General features: G+C 37.1%; 2 long non-coding RNA genes across 2 annotated transcripts; both read right to left on the bottom strand.

The window, feature by feature from the left end:
• Positions 1-228: 228 nt before the first annotated feature.
• On the bottom strand, positions 229-3,812 carry LOC311136630. The gene is made up of 4 exons (XR_014613885.1): positions 3,764-3,812; positions 3,501-3,672; positions 3,240-3,367; positions 229-3,113 (listed from the first exon to the last, which is right to left on the bottom strand). It is a non-coding gene; the product is annotated as an uncharacterized lncRNA (long non-coding RNA).
• A 6-nt stretch (positions 3,813-3,818) lies between these two features.
• LOC311136629 lies at positions 3,819-6,707 on the bottom strand. The gene is made up of 8 exons (XR_014613884.1): positions 6,469-6,707; positions 5,403-5,491; positions 5,004-5,150; positions 4,738-4,883; positions 4,493-4,629; positions 4,275-4,368; positions 4,076-4,184; positions 3,819-3,987 (listed from the first exon to the last, which is right to left on the bottom strand). It is a non-coding gene; the product is annotated as an uncharacterized lncRNA (long non-coding RNA).
• Between the last annotated feature and the right edge of the window lie 2,900 nt (positions 6,708-9,607).

Raw genomic sequence — 9,607 nt, 5'->3', positions numbered from 1 at the left:
AAAATATTTAACACTGTAGTTTAATCACACTGTTGAGAGTAATATGATTACACTGTATAGAGTTAAGTCAACTACAATTTTACTTTAAAAAATGACACTTTAAAGTGTAATGATATTTACTTTTCATTTCTCTACAGTGTTTTTTTTATTTTTATTTAAATCATATGATGTAGTGTTACTGAATTATAGAAATATCAATACTATCAAATAAAACAAAGCACAATAATACAAGATGAGAGCACCCACATTTATTGAAAAAAAAAAGTATAATTTCAATGTCCGTGAATTTACATTGTACACCCATTGCCTTGTCTATGACAGAAGTATAACATCATAAAAATGTTCACCAGAGAAAGCAATATGGCACAACAAGGAGAGCTGTGTCATTTCCTCCATATGACCTTTGTATGTCAAAAGGTCTAGGGTAGTGCAGGTTGTCGACATGAAAAAAAACTAAATCATGCTTTGATCTGATCACCTCATATGCATGGAAATGTTCTTGAAAGGTTACTGTAACTAAAGGCACTGTGAGTAGTAACAGTTTTTCACACATTATCAGAACTGACTCAATCTGATAAAACAAGGGCACTTCAGAGTCAACTTCGCCACAGATAACCAAGTGTGGGCGATAAACATACCCATTATGTTTAGCCCAATTAACCTTCATAACCTGAATGCTACTGGGCACTTGCATTGCCAAAGCAATTTCAGAACCTCCTTTTACCATATTTAAAGCCACCATTTTTCCTGGACCAATATCTAACCGACTAAAAGTTGTTGATCTTCGCCAACTATATGCCATATGATTCTGATGCTTTTTTGCCAGCGTTTTGGTAATATTTTTAAACGATTTAAGCTGTTTTTTGAAAAAATTATGTTTGCCTTCATACCTCATACACCAACTATGAAGTACAGGCCCTATTTTCTGGATGCAGCGGGGATAGTGGATAAGAAAATGGTGCTTTGGTAAAAGTTTTTTCTGAGGATACAACTTCTTAAACAGTGTATGGTGATCAACAATCAAATGTTTTAAATATACACATAGACCTTGAGATAACATGGGCGAGAATATAATGTTAATTATTTGCAATAATAAAAGAAGCAGGCCCCAGTGTTGGTCAGTAGAAGTTACCAAATCTCCAAAGATAAGAGGAACATTCCTAAGTAAGCACCAGGACTGAATTGCATTCAGTCCCAGATCATTAGATCCTTCACTTAAATTAACAGTCACAGGCCTGTTATTTCTCTCTGTGAAACCATAATCAAAACTTTGTATTCTTGAATGTATTTCTCCTGATGTAACATGTTTTTCATTCAAATACAGAAATAATAACTTCAATTCGTACTGGCCAACCCCTTCTAACACATCATGCATCACATCAACTGAGAAGTTCTCAGTTGTGTGAAAATACCTCAATGAATTTAATATGCATGACCTTTTCACACCAAAAACATACGGAAGGGATGGATTACAAGCCATTTCTTGACAGTGAGCAGTATGCATATCTTTGGTGCGTAAAACTATTTTGGAAGAATCTTCAGAGAATTCTGTTTGAAAGTCCTCCTTTTCTGATAAACAGAACCTGCAACAGTACCTTGCACTGAAAGACTCCACCAGACCAAACAAACTATGCAAACCCAAATTATCACCTGTTACCTGTACTACAGTGCCACGTACATAACCACTGTATAATGGAATCTCAATACCATCGCTCTCTAACACTTTAATGTCTCGAACAATGGGAGCAAAAATTTCACTAAAACCATATCGTTTAACATCTTGAGTATGAAATAAGGCGCACAGGTGTATGTTAGCCAAAAAAGAATTCCATTTTGGAGAGAAGTTTCTTAAAGTAAAATATACTCCACCCAATTTATGAATACCTCGCTTGGAACCCAATGGGTTGGCGACCTCAAAATCATCATAGAACATCTGGACCTGTATTGTCTGCTTCTCAGTTGAGAACAGGGGGTGACTTTTAAAAAAAGATCCATCACAAATATCTCTCAGTCTAGAGTTGCTGGTAGCTGAGCTTTGCAACATTTCTGCAAAATACTGACTTTTAAATATTGACTGCAGTGTAGATAAAATTGGAATATACATGAATTTATCTTGAACTACTACCTGATCATATGTTCCAGTCTTTTTATTTCGTCTTGTGTCAAATCTTGAACCAATCACACATTCAACTGGTTCTACTATTTCCCACTTGGCAGTCATAAATTTTGATCGCTTGTATTCCGAATTTAGAACTGTGAAAGGATTCTCTAACCCCTCAAAACACGCCTCAACTTTCTTGCACATTTCTGTTTCTCTTTCATTACTAAATACATGCTTTATCACTGTTTCTTTAGCATGCTGATGAATATCTTGAACAATCTCTTCCATGGAAATCACTACAGTATTTACTGTACTTTGACCAACACCTGCTGCCTTTAGATCAGAAATAACAGCTGCACAACTATTTACAATGTATGGCGAAGATAACTCTGACTCAGCCTCTAAACATTCAGTCGACACTTCAACATGAGAAATATTACTGGTGTTGACGGTACTTTGAGGGTCTGAAAGATCATCTTCTATAGAATCTACTAAACTTTCTCCGTGGCACTTGTTAAGATGTTTTCTAAAACCAGAAAAGCTACCAAAAGAACGTGAGCATCCTTCTTGACCACATTTCAGAAAAAGAGTCCTGCCTGTACATAGCCCATGAATTATCTTAAGGTGCTTAACAAGGTTGTTTGGACTTCCATGGTCACTTTTGCAAAGAAAACACTTCATAGTTTTATCTCAACTAACGCACCATTCTTGCTCGCAACTCAGCAACTCTAGGAGTCTCCTTTGTTTCCCCCATGTCGATGTTATAGATGGTTGTTTGCACAAAAGTGAAAAAGCTGCTCAAGGAAGAACTGTATGACGTACCAAATACGTAATGGGCTTTAAAGACTTCGTCAAAAGCTCCTACTGAACCTGTTGCCTTGCATGGAAGAGCATGCTTGTCAACCACAATGAAGTAGGAGTGAATGCTGCTCTGTGTGGATCCCTGGGCGAGAAGGTAGGGCTGACTGCTTTGGGTGATGTTGTCAAGATGCTGCTGCACACTGGTTCCAACCTACAAAAAAAACACATTCAACAGAATTGTTTTGGTGACTAACCTCTGACAATAGATAAGATCACCTCAAACTGTGCACAAGATTGAGATGATGGAATATATATTTTAAACAACTGTTAAGCATACCTTTTGAAATCTGATGAGCTGATCTACAGCTTGATATGCAGACATCTTTCCCGGCCTCTTTCTACCTTGTGCAGATGGTGGTAGCAAATGTAGCAGCAGCAAGATGGCAGACATGTCACTGTCCCAGCCTACAAATAAGTAAATAAAAACCTGGTTAACATTGTGCCGTAGCATAACATTCTTATTCACAACTTGCACCATTATGGACATATAATGCACACCTACATTATCCACATAAAAAGTAAAACAGTTCATTCATACCATTCTCAACTTCAGCAGCTGACTCAGCATTGCGCATCAAATCCAAGAGTTCTGTGGTGGATACAAGTCCATGGCTTTCCTTTATTACTTTTGCTTTGAAAGTGGTTGGCCACTTCTCCAAGAATTTGTTGGCTGTGGCCTCACCAAACAGAAGTCTGAAATCTTGTTCTATCTGCAATGTAACACACAAAGACAGAAATAATGAGTGTTACCTTATTCTTCATTGGATATTTTTGGTGATGCAGTGAATTAAGTTGTCATACCAGTCCTGGTGTGTCCAGAAATCTTGGGAAGACCGAGAAGACATCTGATGATTTGGCTTCATCGTTGACCATTGCTTGCCGATATATGAAGGTCATTTTCATCTTCTCACGGACAGTGTTTTCATCAGCAGAGTGTCTCAAAACAGCAATAGCTGCTTCCACATCCTCATCAGATGGCTCTCTGTCATAGGTGAAGGGCTGACGATCACGGCCTGGCCCACCAACTTAAGACAAAATACAGTGTTAAGAAATCCTTTCTGTACAATTCACAGGTCACCATTATAATTACATGTCACTGATCAGAAAACATACCTTTAGGAGATTTGCTGACTGAGGCACCTCTTTCCTCTGCTGTTTTTCTTATGGTCTTCAATCGCCATGCAAGGTATCCGGAACCACTCTCCGGATCGTAGTAATGATCCTATATTATTATAAATAAATTATAAAGGAGTACTATTCCCATTTCATAGAGTGAATATGTGCATAATGTTGCAATAACCCATTTACTTACATATCCATGTTGTGAGTATGGGTCTTGTAGATAGGGAAACAAAGCTACTATCCCCTGTGCATACATCACTCTGACACTTTTGGGGGGGGATGTCCTAGCATATGAATTCAAAGTTAACATCACACTGAATTGATATTGCACAACACATTTTACATAATTAATAACCGGAAAATAATAACAATGTTTCTTTACAGCCCATCTATATGCTTAATGCTTACCCATGTGTTTCTGTCATCTCAGCAGCAAGTATGTTGATCATCTGTCTTCTGGTGGCATCTGTCAGAGATTTGGTTTTTCCATACTCTTGCATAATGCGTTCACCACCAGGCTTTGATGTTAGGATTTTTTCAATCAGCTATAGGTGGAAAGAAATGTGCTTTCCGTAATTGTAAAACAATATGTAATGCTGTCACATGATGAAACAACATTCAGATTGGACTTAACAGCAATGTTCACCACTTACTGCTTTTGCCTCATAGTTTATGTGGCATGGCCTTTTAGGCTGGCTTCCTTCGCCAGCCGCTACTTCTTCAACATCGTCACACACAGTGAAATTCAGAATGATGGTGTCATCAGATGTACCCGAGCATGATGATGAATGAGAGGTATCTGTTCATTATGAAATTTGTGCAAAACATAGAAACATATTACAATAAACTGTTATTTTTAAGACAATAAAGGTTCTCATTCTGGCCTTTAAACTAAAAAACTAATTGAATGAATGAATACCAAGTCCATTGCCCAGCATGATTCTGAAAGTTCCAGGTGACTCCTTTACTAATTCTTCAAAAACATCTGAGTCAACTTCTGTGTCAGACTGGTCATACACCTTAATGTCTGGCTTTCTGCTTTCTGGTATGTTGAATTTTAGACACACTGTTAAAAAAAGAAGAAAAAAAAGAAAAACATGCATTCCCTTCTCACAAGAATCCAAGTTCATACTTAAGGTTGCCTCATGTGTTCACAAAATGATGAAAGACAAGGATCTGCACCTGATTTTATGTTACTGAAAATATAAAGCACAGCAGAAATGACTATAGACCTAAATAGATATCATAAGATAATAGCTTAATGCTGTATTATTTTGTCATTAGGGTGATATGTATTGCTTTAACCTATTATACCTACCTTCTTTCAAGAAAGCATTGAATGTCAGCTCAGACAGCTTGACGTATTTCTGCTCTTCCCCGAGCTGAACACGCAACAGCATTTTGCCTCTGTTAACAAAGAAAATATATATTCAAAATCATCATTTAGTGCTGGTTCAACTAAGCGTTAGCTAACTATCCATTTATCTCAGTAGTACTAGCTACGCAATGCACTATGCATTACTTAGACGTTACACTGCAATTACAAAGGCTGAAGTAGACACAGTTGTGCTGGTTGAATATAACGTTAAGCTGCCATTTTCTGCAGCAAATGGGTGTAGGCTAGTTCAAGTTTAGAGGCACATTGTCCCATTAGCTACCAAATAACTAGCTATGTGTCAAAGTTAGCTAGCTCATTAGCCATTTTAGTTCGAACAGTAGCTAACCATTAAAATGGTTAAGCAATGTTAAACAAACCTGTCATGCAAATCAGTGATCTAAGTTATCGTTTTATAACACCAACATTAGCTGGCTAACTATCAGAAGCATGCTAACATTACCGTTATATATAGCTTTATAAAAAACAGTTAGCGTTAGTGTAAGGAAGCCTGGGAAGCTATACAATAACGTTAGCTAACAATACTATCTGTATAAATGTTTTGTTGTTAGCGAACGTTATTTTACGTATTTACCATTCTGACAAACTTCATTCGTGAAAATATTGCAACACAAAGAAAGACAGTTACCGATACTGATTGCAAGCTAGCTAACCGCATGACAAGCACAATCTGCGCTCATGCCAAACGGTGGTGTCCTTCAAACGAACTGATTAGCTAAGTTAACGTTACCTATTTTTAGCCATATGAAACAGCAAGCCATTCACAAAAATATCAAACATATTCCATGGGTATATCATATAACAGTTATTACTGTCAACCATCTGAACTTACAAGCTAATTTAGCTGGCTGATGACGAGGTCACTGCAAGTGGGACCGCCGCATGGAACTCGTAACTTAAAATATGACCTTGACATCAGCACAACTCTAAAATTATGTAAAGTTAAAAAATACCGGTTTGGTGTTGAAAAAACGGGGATGTAACTTACCTAGCAATATCTGTGGCCTAGCTACTCCTTCGCAATCTTCCTCCACCAACGTACGTGCCAAACTTCAGCAAAGCAGAGTGGCGGGTATTCATCACTGCTGTAGAGTTGAAATTGTCACTGCGTATCTGCAGATTTTTACACTCACTTTTAACTCCACTGATAGAGCAACTTTACTCTCAAAAATGTTGAAAATACTCTATCTGGGTTAAAATAACTTTACTCTGAAATATTAACACCCCATTTTTTACTGTGTACCCTGCATCCCAAACCACCTATCCCCCACCACTTATGTAATGCTGATTCAATGGCTCTGTCCTTCATCTAATGTATAGTTAAACTAATGTAATACTGATTTAATGGCTCTGTCCTTCATCTAATGTATAGTTAAACTAATGTAATACTGATTTAATGGCTCTGTCCTTCATCTAATGTATAGTTAAACTAATGTAATGCTGATTCAATGGCTAAGTCCGTCTTGAGTCTTTAACGATTTGTGAAGGTATATCCCTGGCAATAGATTGTTCCCTCTTCTATAGGTCATTTGTGCAATCAGCATACATTTCCAGAATTTTCCTTGAATATTGAAGTGACAAGCTGCAGTGAACTAGGCTTCAATTTGACTATGTTGAGCAACACAATGGTTTCTTTTACATACATGGCCTGGTCCCACTTTCTCCTCTCCTTCCTTCACACACTCTATCACTTCCTCCACCGTACCCCCTCCCTCTCTCCCCCGGTCTTTTCTCTCTCTCTCTCTCTCTCTCTCTCTCTCTCTCTCTCTCTCTCTCTCTCTCTCTCTCTCTCTCTCTCTCTCTCTCTCTCTCTCTCTCTCTCTCTCTCTCTCTCTGAACTAAGAGAGTGTGCCCAAGCCAAAGGTCCTGCAGTTGCTCACAACTTCAAAGCTGAAAGTCAAGTCCCTCTGCAACTTCACAATGAATCCAATAAACCAGGCAGGACAGAGCTGGGAGCAGGACAGATGACTGTAGTATACTGTAGTGTTTTTGCAGACTTTACATTCAGATTGTTTAATAGTCACATGTACAGGGCTGCAGGTTGTGATTGCAGGATACAGTGAAAATCTTAGGCTTGGAACTCCAACATGCAGGACTAGTGAAATAAAATAATGACAATGGTAATAAAACAATAGAAATAGCACTATATAATTATTATACACATTATGAGAGAGAGAGAGAGAGAGAGAGAGAGAGAGAGAGAGAGAGAGAGAGAGAGAGAGAGAGAGAGCGAGAGAGAGAGAGAGAGAGAGAGAGAGAGAGAGAGAGAGAGAGAGAGAGAACTACACATAAGGAATAATGGACATGGATTGTTTTATTGCCTAGTTGTTGAAAACGACAGTAATAGCTGTCTTGATTCTGTCAGTTTGGTTGGGTAGTTATTGTTGGTGTGAGGTGATAAAGGGTGTTTCAGAGTTGTTCACTAGAATAGGTCCCTTACAGTGAGTGTTTAAGTCTGATGGCTATACACCCAAAATCCCAGTGGACGTCTCCTGAGGGGATTATGGCTACAAGGACTCCTTCACAGAGGAGGGTTAGGATTCATCCCCAATGGAACCTTATTCCCTATGTAGTGCACTACTTTTGACCAGAACCATTTGGGCCATTTGGGAATAGGGTGCCATTTGGGATGCTGGCTTAATGTTGTGTCCTCGGGGCAACAAGAAGTAATGTTACAGAGTCTTAGGATGTGTGTTATAATATCTATGTTGTAATATCTACGTTGTAATATCTATGTTGTAATATCTATGTTGTAATATCTATGTTGTAATATCTATGTTGTAATATCTACGTTGTAATATCTATGTTGTAATATCTATGTTGTAATATCTACGTTGTAATATCTATGTTGTAATATCTATGTTGTAATATCTACGTTGTAATATCTATGTTGTAAAATCTATGTTGTAATATCTACGTTGTAATATCTATGTTGTAATATCTACGTTGTAATATCTATGTTGTAATATCTATGTTGTAATATCTACGTTGTAATATCTATGTTATAATATCTATGTTGTAATATCTACGTTGTAATATCTATGTTGTAATATCTACGTTGTAATATCTATGTTGTAATATCTATGTTGTAATATCTACGTTGTAATATCTATGTTGTAATATCTACGTTGTAATATCTATGTTGTAATATCTATGTTGTAATATCTACGTTGTAATATCTACGTTGTAATATCTATGTTGTAATATCTATGTTGTAATATCTACGTTGTAATATCTATGTTGTAATATCTATGTTGTAATATCTACGTTGTAATATCTATGTTGTAATATCTACGTTGTAATATCTACGTTGTAATATCTATGTTGTAATATCTACGTTGTAATATCTATGTTGTAATATCTACGTTGTAATATCTATGTTGTAATATCTACGTTGTAATATCTATGTTGTAATATCTATATTGTAATATCTACGTTGTAATATCTACGTTGTAATATCTATGTTGTAATATCTACGTTGTAATATCTACGTTGTAATATCTATGTTGTAATATCTACGTTATAGCCAGTGTACTGTAGCTACTATCAAAGCCACTGTTTCCAGTCCCAGATTAGCCTTACCACTGTCTTCTTCTCAAATGGCACCCTATTCCCTATATAGTGCACTGCTTTTGAAGAGCTCTGGTCTAAAGTAGTGCACTATATAGGGAATAGGGTGCCATTCTCTGGTCCAAAGTAGTGCGCTATATAGGGAATAGGGTGCCATTCTCTGGTCTAAAGTAGTGCACTATATAGGGAATAGGGTGCCATTCTCTGGTCTAAAGTAGTGCGCTATATAGGAATAGGGTGCCATTCTCTGGTCTAAAGTAATGCACTATATAGGGAATAGGGTGCCATTTGGGACACAAACTCAGGCTCACAAAGAATTCGAAAACAAATCCAATTTTGATGAACTCCCATATCTATTGGGTGAAATACCACAGTGTGCCATCACAGCAGCAATATTTGTGACCTGTTGCCACAAGAAAAGGGCAACCAGTGAAGAACAAACATCATTGTAAATACAACTCATATTTATTTATTTTTACTTTTGTAGTTTAACTATTTGCACATCATTACAACACTGTATATACACATAATATGACATTTGAATGTCTTTATTCTTT

This window comes from Coregonus lavaretus (assembly GCF_964263955.1).
Source record: "Coregonus lavaretus genome assembly, chromosome: 10".
Classification (NCBI taxonomy): Eukaryota; Metazoa; Chordata; class Actinopteri; order Salmoniformes; family Salmonidae; genus Coregonus; species Coregonus lavaretus.
The sequence above is the reverse complement of the archived record's forward strand: the minus strand, read 5'-3'. Positions and strand labels throughout refer to the sequence as shown.